Here is a 12369-nt window from a genome sequence, read left to right as displayed (position 1 = left end):
TCATTCCATCTACTACTTTATTACATCCTCTCCCATCTATGAAAAGAGCAATGTCTTGAACACTTTCACATACGTTGTCAATGTCTTGTCCAATTTCTTGTATCTTCCTTCTTTGCAAATATCATTCTACACACTTTAGCCAGGTGCCCTCTTATTCCTTGATTCCTGAAAAATTATGTTCCTAACAGCACACCTTATACTGGAAGATATGTGTCCTGGAGCTCCACAACGGAAACACTTTATTTCCCTGGTAACTTTATCATAACGTTTTGCATTTTCATTAAAAGTACTAAAAGTTTCCTTTGGGACACTGCTTTTCTTGTTTGCTGCATCTTCTTGCATTCTCATTCTCATTTTGTTCTCTCTTGAAATTTCACAGATTTTTCTGATCATGACCGCTGGCTTCCATCTCCATTATCCACTGCGCTGTATGCTCCATGCTCTTACCAATCTGTATTGTCTCTTCCAAAGAATTTTCTTTCATCAAGAGTTTTTCCTTCACACTTTTACTTTTGGTGGACCTCACTATTTGATCTATAATTAAGGAGGCAGTTAATTGTTCAAAACTACAGAATATAGCTTATCCCCTCGAAGCAGCCACATATATGCAATATCCTGGTCCATTTTTAGCACTCTGGAGAAAAACGTATGGCGCTCAAGAACTACATTAGTTTTTGGCTTAAACTCTAAGTCTAACATCTGTAGTGACATTTCATACACATAACATGGTTGCCCATAGCCCCTTCCCTAAGACAAGGAAGATCTTCATATAGTCTTCTACCTTCAACACCCAAATGGTGTAATAGTATTGCTTGTCTTCCACCACTAGCTAAAATATATGTTAAAATCAATTTCTTCCCCTACCTCCAAGGCTCTGGGGGATCACCAGGAGTGGATAAGAATGGTGAAGGTGATGCAATAGCTTGATCCTCCATGACCTGCAATAACAATTCAGCACAAAAAGCCAATACAGCAAATTAAAAAACCGATCTAAAATAATAACTTAACATAAGATATTTCACTAAATATTCACTGTCTCTTTAAATATAGGTTCACAATGTGTGTACACTGCTTCTTTAATTGTGTTCTTTTTTTCTGTTCTTGTGTAGGAGCAGAATTCATTCCTCTAATTACCCTGAATGCAGGCTGTTGCAAGGGCAATGTTCATTCTTCTAATTACAGGAAGCTGTCATCCAGAGACATCGAGGACTTCTTCGCGGCTCAATATGAAGTTGAAGCTGTCAACCAGACGGATGTATGACGTTACAACGCACACTTTTACAACGCATGCACTTACAACGCATTTTTTACAACGCATAATCCATTACAACGCATGACATTACAACGCATGACACTACAACGCATTTTTAAAAAATACCTTTACAACGCATTACCATTACAACGCATACTACCTTTACAACGCATACCATTACAACGCATAATATTAAATTACATTTAAGGTAAGTATTAGATAGTATAGGGGTAAAAATTACTATTCTAACTCCAGGGGGTGCAACAGTAGGGTAAGTGTTGGATAGTATAGGGGTAAAAATTACTATTCTAACTCCAGGGGGTGCATCAGTAGGGTAAGTGTTGGATAGTATAGTGTAATATTATGCGTTGTAATGGTATGCGTTGTAATGGTAGTATGCGTTGTAATGGAATGCGTTGTAAAGGTAGTTTTTAAAAATGCGTTGTAGTGTCATGCGTTGTAATGTCATGCGTTGTAATGGATTATGCGTTGTAAAAAATGCGTTGTAATGGTAGTGCGTTGTAAAAGTTGCGTTGTAAAGGTTGTTCCCCCAACCAGACATATCGAAGATTGGAAATCACCAGGTAATCGCTGTATAAGATACGAGCCACAAAAGCATTGTGCTCCGATGACACCGGGGCTGCCTGTTTTGCCTCGTGACTTCTGTAAAATGCTTTGCTTCACGTACACTGTGCCTCGCGCTCCCCTCGTATTTTTGAGCCTCACAATCGTCGCGCACTACGCATTCCTTGAGATGTGTCTTAGTTTGCATTGCCCACACTCCTTTCTTTGCACTTCACTTGTTCATTGTTGTGCCTCGCGCTTGTTGCGCACTACGCATTCCTCAAGATATGTGCCTTATGTTAGAATAAAAAGAATCCTGCTTATGTGTTATTACATGTATGCTAGCATTCACGGCGCGTTTTTATATGCAGACGCCATTTTGAGTTACAATCGAAACTTATACTCTGCTATTTCCGAGAAAAAGGCCTCAGTTAGGTTCTGTTTCTCCAAGGTTAGGCTTTGCTTCGCTAATGAATACATTGTTCCGATTAACGCATACCGTTCCCCTTAGATAGAAACCCTCATCCACTTGTCTAGTGCCGGGCACGGGCAGAATGACCTTGACTGTTAGATAGTATGTGCCCAGCTGCAGAATCGAAACGTATTTTTTTGTATTCCACCGTTCTGTCGTATCTGCTTGGAAAATTCCACTGTGGGCGTGCCTTTATTAGATCTGAAATGTACATAATGTATCTTTATGCTTGCTGATGCCAGTCCCTCTGCAGCACTCCTAAGTGAATGGGCAGACTGGGCTCCGCTCTGAGTGTAATCTAAATAAACCAATATTGATTTGTATTATCTACTGTCTGACAAAACTCTTCATTTGATATGGAAGGCTAAGAGGTGGTCGTGAGTGACCCTAGTCGGGTCACTTTCTTCACTTAGATCGCACTGCCTGCGCTCCGTTTCTTGTGCTCCGTGTCTCGTTCTAGGTTCAAATCTTTCACGCAGTTAACAAGGTTATATTTTCTAGTCGAAGACGTGTTAATTAATAAATGTAAATGGAACTCAGACTCATACTCATAGAAATGGATGAAAACCAATCACATAAAATGCAATTGAGGAAAAACAGAAATCTTGCCACTAGGAAAAGCGAACACTTTCTCCCCTAGCCTATTGTGGCCGTCAAGCTGAACATCAATCTGTAGTTGTATAAGTCAATTAATTTCTTCTTCTTTTCACTTCAGTTGATGAATCCAGGGGTGGGAATGCGTTAATGTCTGTCCCCTACACAGACCAACACTCATCGCCATGTGAAGTCAAAGACACGCACATGTTTATTTGTTTCTTTCTCCTTTTTTATTACATACTCAACCCCATCACTTGTTAAGCGTCCTGCTTCCTCTCGCATCATCAGATATCGTCAGCTATGTGATGTCACCACATGGGTCACATTTAACTCATGGCAGTATTAAGTATTATACTCATCATAACTCTACAATTAGCTTTTATGGTTGTATGCAAAATCTATCTCTGCTTAAAATATTTTCTACATTGTCTATTTATTGGTTATTTGTGTTAAAAAAACAGTGATTGTATGACTATTGTACCACCCTAAAAAATTAGAATTAGAGACTCTTATAAAATGAGAATTGCAGTCTCTGAATTAGAAAAAGAAAGTATTGGTCAAATTAAAGCAGGTTTCAGAGAAACTATAGATTTTAGAAGAGAATGGGAGAATGTGGAAGAGCACAAAGACGACGAGTGAAAAGCCACAGAAATGCAAAATGACAAAAAAGAGTCAAGAGGGGTTCTGAATGTGAAGTTGTTGAAAGAAAGTTACCATGGAGAGAAGTGCCTAGAAGAGCTAATGTGCATGGCCCTAGGGGCAGATGGGATCTTTGGACTTTTACAAAGAGTTTTCCAAAACTTAGCAACCTAAGAAATGGTTCACTGAAGTGGTTAGGATTGTTACTCTTTAAAAAGTGCTTTAGGAAGATTTGGATGCATTATTTTCAATTATTGTGCGTAAGGATTTAATGAATAAGTGTAAAAATATTGTAAAGTCGCCAGAGGACAAACCTATTTACAAATCTTCACCAATTGCCATTCAAAAATATACTCAAGTATTTGAGCATTTGAAAGGAAAGGATCCAGCAAAACAGGTTACTTGGTCAAAAATTATGGGATCGACACAAAATGCAGATGAATCAGTTCATGCATATTATGAGATATTAATACAGATTTACAGGCAACACAGTTGAATGCATGATCCATCAAAAGAAGGAGCGTTGGGGTTTGTTGTTGGGTTTAGGTTCGGAGTTGAGTTAATTGATTCGGCAGTGTGAGGTGTTGCCAGGCAAAGTCATTGGAGGAAATATTTGTGTATGCACGCTATTTTAATGATTATTGTGTCTTTGAAAAGAATTTCAATAAAGAGAAGTTGAGACTGGTACAGACTCATTTCTAGGTCGAGCATGGGCAGCGCATGCTGTATTTGAGTATGGACTTGAAGCCCCGCCCACTCTCCGCCCATATTTGTCATTGGCTTGTGTCATTGTCCTTTGTGAATGCTGGCTTCCGATTGGTTAAAAGCTTGTTAGTCCCTCCTTAATACCGTCTTATCTTCATTTGTAACCTTCCATGAGGATTGGCCCTTTTACTTCTGTTGTTACATGGAATGTCTTAGTTAGTCTATCAGCACTATTTTCTTTAATGAGTTTCTCCTACTGCATGCAAGACATGCTTTTCTGCATTCATCGTGCCGTGCCTGCTTTCACTTTCCCAGCAGTACGGAACAATAGCGGCCGCTTCTTTGAAATTAAATAGGTCTCGCATTTACAAGAGTTTGAGCCATATGGCATTGTACATGACAATGCCTTTTATTTATGTGCTAATATTCATACAGATAAATAAAAGGCATCGTCATTTACAATGCCGAAAGCTTAAACTCTCACAAATCGAGACCTATTGCATTTTTAAATGCTTGTTTAAGAAAGGCATTCAGGAGTTTTTCAAGCCCCTGGTTTGCAGGAGGAAGAGAAAATACTTCTTGAGGTAGAGGTAGCGGTTTTAATACTGATGCTATTAATGATCAGTTGAAATCTGGAACTTGTCACGTTTGTGGTAAAGACGGCCATTGGAAAATAATTTGCACATTTAATCTAAAACAATGTGTAATCGGAACACAAATGATGCCTAAAATGATTCTCATCTAGCAGAGTATGTATGAAGGAACCCCACATGCATTTACCACGCATACCTTTACAATGCAATCAGTACCATGACTGCGACGTTACCAGGTGTTACTTTACCACACAAGTCATTACAACGACTTGCCTTGGGGGTGGGGTGAGGACTCGAGGTGCTCCCTCAATGCCAAACTCGCAGGTTCTCCACCTCATTTAGAGTTGTGAAACCTCAGGATTTCTTATGAGGAGGCGTCTCTGCTGTTGGAAGCCCTTGGCCTAGCAGTCTATCCACTGCACCACCAGGTCACAGCAGCGGTGCGACTTAATAGAACTGGTTTTCACCTCCCGGGACCACTATGCGCACCAGGACCAAAACATTATAGTGGCCCACTTGTCATTCAAGTTTGAAGAAAATGCATCTGTTGCACTGGTGGATGCACTTTCAGCAAAGAGATGCCCGGCAGGCACTCTCTTATATAACGTTTGTAAAATATATACAAATTGTCCTGGTTGTGATAATATTTGAATTTGATGCAGGCAGAGAGAGACAGTGGAGAGCAAAGCAGGAGTTGGCTGGAGAAGCAGATAAGCCTAAAGTAGGAGAGCAGAAAAGGCAAAGTAGAGGGCACAAGGATGGGGAGAATGACAAGGAGAGATCCTGCTCACGTTTCTAATGGTTAATGAGAAGTCCAAGCTCTCGCCAACCTTATGGAGTTAGGCATGCTCTGTTTTGGATTTTGACCCGAAATCCTTCCGAAATGGGTACAGCTACACATACTCATCCTAAAAAAAAAAGATAACAGTGGCATAGCGTTTCCTAGCCCCCTAAAATGTGTACATTTCCATGGGAATTCTGCTGCAATGGATCTACTTTGATCACGAAAATATGTTTTCCGATGGGGTAATACATTTTGTAGTTTGGAAAATGATCTTTTCTTGCGTTGACTGAAATCAGTTTCCTAAGACGGGGCTGTCCAGCATACATTGAGGGAGTTGTTCCAACGAACCAGTTTAAACTTTATTTTGGTCATAGACCATGAAACTCACAGATGAGAAATGAAAATACAGTACATAAGCCCAGTTAAAAAACACAGTAAATAACAAAATGCAACGTTTTAAGAAAAATAATGTGGGCTTACTTAGGTGACAGTAAAACAAATACCATACATCTTAAAACCATAGTATAAAATAATAACTAAAAAGAAATAAATAGAAAGATATTCTCATTTTTTTAAATTACACATACAATTCACACACATACTACAATGAAAACACTGGGCACCCAAGAGGAATGATTCATTTCGGTGTAGTAATGTGACAAAAAATTGATCTCAGCCCTAAAGATTAGCGTGGAATGGTTTTGCGCCGGATCGGCAAAACGCTCTCAAAAAACTTGGCGACAAAACCACGATGGTGGACAAATTCTCAGGACAACCCTATACTGGTGCACTTCTAACAAACGTAGAAGGGGGACTATCCAGCGTTTGTGCTGCATCAAGTAAAAAAGGTAAAAAATATCCTATGGTCGTTAGTTTCCTCACACGCATTGCATGATGGGCAGAGGCAACCTTCCCCCGGGCAACGTTTCCATTCAGAGGTAAGTGAAGCGAGAGAAAGAGTGCCCAACCTGAACCTTATATGAAGGGCTTTGGTGGAGGGAGGATCAATCTGGTCCATATAGGTCTCAAAAACCTTGAACCCTCTAAAGCGGTCTCTAAGGGCCTCTGGACTTGGCTGGTTAATCAGCTTAGTCTCACCATGTTCCCGATAAAGAGACTTCAGCTTTTTAATTGAGGAAGATGTGATGGCGGAAGTGTCTACCCAAAACTCTTGCACCTTATTGAGTAAGAGGTCTATTTGATCTAACTCAGCCATGGTACCAAAGCCTTAATTTTTGTCTACCCAAGATGTTGCCCAGACCCGCCCTATAGTGTGATAGCTCCGGAACAGACCAAAGGCACAGCTGGTAAAGTAGAGGTTTCAGTCGCACCAGAGAAATGATAGGGCGTATACCAAGGTCTTGTCTAAAAATCAAGGGACTGCTCTTTGGTAGGTTAAGTTCCATCCTCAAAAATGTGTTTTCAGCTGTGCCCAACGCATCTATTTTACAATGTCCCCAAAGTTCTGCACCATAGGTAGAAGATGTTGCTGCCTGGGCTCTCCAAACTTCCAAAGTGGAGAGCCATGGTGGAAAGTAGTCTTACTGGCAAATCTTAGAACAGCAGCGGCCCTATGGTTTAACCTAGGAGACCTCTTAAAGACTTGACTGTCCCAGGAGTTGGAAGTGGAGTAGTGAAATTCGAGAACTCTCTCCAATTCCAGCCCCTCTAAAGTTAATGGCCCTACGAAGACCCTATGGGGATTTATTACCATAAACTTAGTTGTGGATACTTTTATAGTCAGTTCAGAGGAAATGCAGAATGAATGGAACCTTAGGAGGATAGTCTGGATACCCAATGGGGTTTTCAACATCAATAGCATGTCATCTGCGAACAGTTCCACTGGAATTTTAGTACTCCAAAGCACCCGGTAATAATTGTCACAGTCCATAAGGAAATCGCCACAGCTGTTGATAAAAATAAGAAATAAAGTAGGGGCAAGGACGCAGCTGTGCCTGACTCCCCTGCTAATTTCAAAATGGTCAGTAGTTCCCCCGTTTCATCCCCAGCTGATTTTTGCAAAGTGTTCACAAGGAACTTTCATTTCTAACTTTACCAGACCTCTAAGTCGCAAGGACACTATGTATGGAGTCCTTGACTTTTCTGTTGCAAACCATCGTTTTTCAGTGAGATACTCCAATGGGTTTAACAGAACTAAATAAAGACATTTCCATTTTCATTGCACATTAAAGGTTAGGACTGGAAACAAACTTGTTGTGATGTGGAATTATATGGCAGCCCAAGTCACTGGTCGCCATGCCACCTTCACTGCAAACTTGAACACTCACTCGGCCGTATTGGCTCCATAGCCACATTGCCACTATCACTAGACACCTTGCCCCATTCAATAGATACGCTCTCTGCCTCACCCATGAGCCACTACCATTTACAGATCACTACGCCTTATTCACTAGCCACACTAACACATTCACTGGTCTCCCCTTCCGATTTGCTAGCCACCATATCACGTTGGCCCCAGACGTCAAGTATCCGGGCACCAGATGTACCTCTGCTAGAAACGAACAGTCCTGTGCCCTCCTCTCTGTGTAAGGCATCCCGGTGTGGGAAGTGTCCAAGGGACAAGGCTGACTTATATTGTTTAGTTGGTAAGCATACAGATAGACATTTTTGAAACACAGAAACAACTAATGAATAAGGAAGAATGTGCAAGTGTGTCCTTTAGCTGCTTCAGAGGGACCTGCCGCCTCCTGGCCCTAGACGACCGCTAGGAATCAAAAGCGGATATTATTTTGTGTGGTTTCAATTTCAGAATGTATGGATCTCCCACATTTATTGTCCTCAGTAAGGCGATGGAGGTCAGAGTAAGCTGATAAAAACAAAGTTTTTCAGGCTCAAGCCAGAAACATGAGAGGTCCACAGTGGATTTTCAGCAGTGTCGGCAAGAGCCAGTGGGTTCTATTGGGGGTCTCAGAGTTGAGTTGTGAAAACAGTGGATTTACAGCCATACCTGGGATACCGGGGGTGTCCCACTTGTGGGACACCCCCGCGCCGCACGGCCACCAGCTGCTGTGTGTGCCCCCTCGCCTTGCCCTCTGCCTCGCTGCCTGCCTCGCTGCCGGCTGTCGCTGCTGGCGTCTGTTTTTGCTTGTTTTGTCTAGCATTTGTGCTTGTTTGAATTGCATTTTCCTCCCGTGTTAGCAGCTTTTGTCTGACTTTTGTGCCTGTATTTTTTCTAGTCAGTTTCAGCCCTTTGCGTTCTCCTGCCTGTCTGCCCGCCTACCTCGCCGCCCTCCGCCTTCCCTCCCCGCTCCCCGCTTCCCGCCACCACCGCTGACCACGCCCCTTTTTCCTTTCTGTTCCCTCCCCGCTCCCGCCTCCCAGCTGCCCCGCCCACCCGCGCACTTCGCCTTATATGGCGACCGTGCGAACGCGCAGCGGTCACGCGCAGCGGGCGCGCCGATTGTGCGCCGAAGGCGCGCCAAAGGTAAGCCCGTCTGCGCCCGTCCGCGACCGGACCGCGCCCAGCGCCAGGACCCCTGGCCAACGAAGATCCCGACCGACCCGCCTGACGTACTCCGCCGCCACCCTCACCGCTCTCAACACCAGCCGACTCCCAGAATGCCATCAAGCCACTCCACGACGTACCCACGGACCTTTCAGCTGCCACGCCTGCAAGTTCACCTGCATCCGGACCAGCCTCGCACCAGCACCCACCAAGTCGAACACCAGCAGCACCCACCTCAAGTGCATCCTGCTCAACACCCGCTCCGTCCACAGACACGCCATCGAACTCTGGAACCTTCTAGACGCCACAGCCCCTGACGTCGCCTTCCTCACGGAGACCTGGATGAACGCCTCTTCAGCTCCCGACATCGCCATCGCTATCCCAGAGGGCTACAAGGTCGTCCGGAGGGACCGAAACGCCAACCAGATGGGAGGAGGCATCGCCATCATCCACAGGAACACCATCCGTCTCACGACCAGCACCGACAACACCCTGACCAGCGCCGAACACCTGCATTTCCAGATCCACACCAACCCGAACACCACCCTCAGAGGCACCCTGATCTACCGACCCCCTGGACCACGCACACAATTCAGCGAGGACATCGCCGACTTCGTCAGCCCGCATGCCCTCCCCTCCGCCGACTACATCCTCCTGGGAGACCTCAACTTCCATCTGGAGAACAACAACGACCGCAACACCAGCACCCTGCTCGACAACCTCGCCAACCTGGGACTCAAGCAACTGGTGTCCACCCCCACCCACCTCGCCGGACACACACTCGACGCAGTCTTCTCATCCAGCACAGACATAGACTTCAGCCACGCCACAGAGCTTCAATGGACGGACCACAGCTGCGTCCACTTCACCTTCAAGAGAACGACGACCCACCAACACCAGCAACAGGCAGCCCGCAGAAGCTGGAACAAGATCACAGCAGACCAGCTCGCCACCTCCCTGAACCAGCACCCTCCTGCCAGCTCAGCGAACCCCAGCCAAGCCGCCGACAACCTCACGAAGTGGATCAGCAACTGCGCGGACGAACTCGCCCCACTGAGGACCCCGCCTAGCAGACCCGGCAGCAAGAAGGCCCCATGGTTCACCGACGAACTCAAGAGCTCCAAGAAGAACTGCCGAGCCCTCGAGAAAGTCTGGAGAAGGGAACCGACACCGGACAACAGGACCTCCTTCAAACTTGCCACCCGGAAACACCACCAGCTGATCCGCGCCGCCAAGAAAACAGCATTCAAAGACCGGTTGGACAACAACGCACACAACTGCAAGGAACTCTTCAACATCGTGAAAGAGCGTTCCAACCCCAGCGCAGGAAACAACGACATCACCCCATCGCAAGACCTCTGCAACTCCCTCGCTTCATACTTCCACAACAAGATCGCGGACATACATAACAGCTTCAACAACCAACCAACGCACACCATGACCGAACAACCACCCCCCACCACCACCCTCCACGCCTGGACCCCGATCAGCACCGAAGACACCATCCGCACGATGAACTCCATCCACTCCGGATCACCGACCGACCCCTGCCCTCACCACGTCTTCAACAAGGCCGACGCTGTCATCGCACCCCACCTGCGAGACATCATCAACACTTCCTTCGACACCACCATCTTCCCTGAGAGCTGGAAGCACGCCGAACTCAGCGCCCTACTAAAGAAACCTACAGCGGACCCCACCGACCTCAAGAATTACCGCCCCATCTCGCTCCTCCCGTTTCCAGCCAAAGTCATCGAGAAGACCGTCAACAAGCAGATGGCCGCCTTCCTCGAGACAAACGGATCCCTCGACCCCTCACAGTCCGGCTTCCGAGCCAATCACAGCACCGAGACCGCCCTCATCGCCGCCACCGATGACATCCGAGCCCTGATGGACAATGGAGAAACAGCGGCCCTCATCCTCCTAGACCTCTCTGCGGCATTCGACACGGTCTGCCACCGCACCCTAGTACGGCGCCTCAGCAACATCGGAATCCAGGACAAGGCGCTGGACTGGATCATCTCCTTCCTCGACGGAAGAACACAGAGAGTCCGCCTACCACCGTACAAGTCAGAGGCCTCCGAAGTCACCTGCGGCGTCCCTCAAGGATCATCTCTGAGCCTCACCCTCTTCAACGTCTACATGAGCCCCCTCGCGGCCATCGTACGTAAACACAACCTCAGCATAATCTCCTACGCCGACGACACCCAACTGATCCTCTCCCTGACCAACGACCCCACCGCCGCCAGATCCAACCTGCACGAAGGGATGAAAGAGGTAGCCGAGTGGATGACGACCAGCCGCCTGAAACTGAACTCGGACAAGACGGAGGTCCTCATCCTGGGCTCCTCACCCTCCGCCTGGGACGACTCCTGGTGGCCTCCCGCCCTGGGCACCGCACCCAAACCGACAGACCATGCACGCAACCTGGGCTTCCTCCTGGACTCCTCCCTCTCCATGACCAGGCAAGTCAACAACGTCTCCTCGGCGTGCTTCAACATCCTTCGCATGCTACGGAAGATCTTCTGGTGGATCCCCACCGAGACCAGGAAGACCGTCACCCAGGCCCTCGTCACCAGCCGACTGGACTACGGCAACGCCCTCTACGCCGGTACCACCGCCAAGCTCCAGAAGAGACTCCAGCGGATCCAGAACGCCTCAGCCAGACTCATCCTCGACATCCCACGAACCAGCCACATCTCCGGACATCTGAGAGACCTTCACTGGCTCCCCGTCAACAAAAGAATCACCTTCCGCCTCCTCACCCACGCACACAAAGCCCTACACGACCAAGGCCCGAGCTACCTCAACAGCCGAGTCAACTTCTACGCTCCCAAACGCCACCTCCGATCAGCCAACCACGCCCTCGCCGCCGTCCCCCGCATCCGAAGAGCGACTACAGGAGGAAGGTCCTTCTCCTACCTGGCCGCCAAGACCTGGAACTCCCTCCCGACCGACCTGCGCCTGACCCAAGACCACCTCTCCTTCAGGAAGAAGCTGAAGACCTGGCTGTTTGAGCAGTAGCGGCACCCCCCCCCTCCCCCAGCGCCTTGAGACCCTACGGGTATGTAGCGCGCTTTACAAGTGTCACTGATTGATTGATTGATGTCTATGGCACAAGGACCATTGCAACCTCCAATCACATACTCCTCAACAGACCCCAAGCAGGGCTCCATCACCAGTGCTCCACTGCATGGTCTGAGATCTTGGCCGACATGTTAATGTGATCAAGCATTGCCCTGCTGACTAGCGATTTGTATTCTTGTAACTTTATCAAGACAAACACTTTCATCTGTG

This window comes from Triturus cristatus, chromosome 1_2 (assembly GCF_964204655.1).
Source record: "Triturus cristatus chromosome 1_2, aTriCri1.1, whole genome shotgun sequence".
Lineage (NCBI taxonomy): Eukaryota > Metazoa > Chordata > Amphibia > Caudata > Salamandridae > Triturus > Triturus cristatus.
This window is presented reverse-complemented; position numbering follows the sequence as displayed.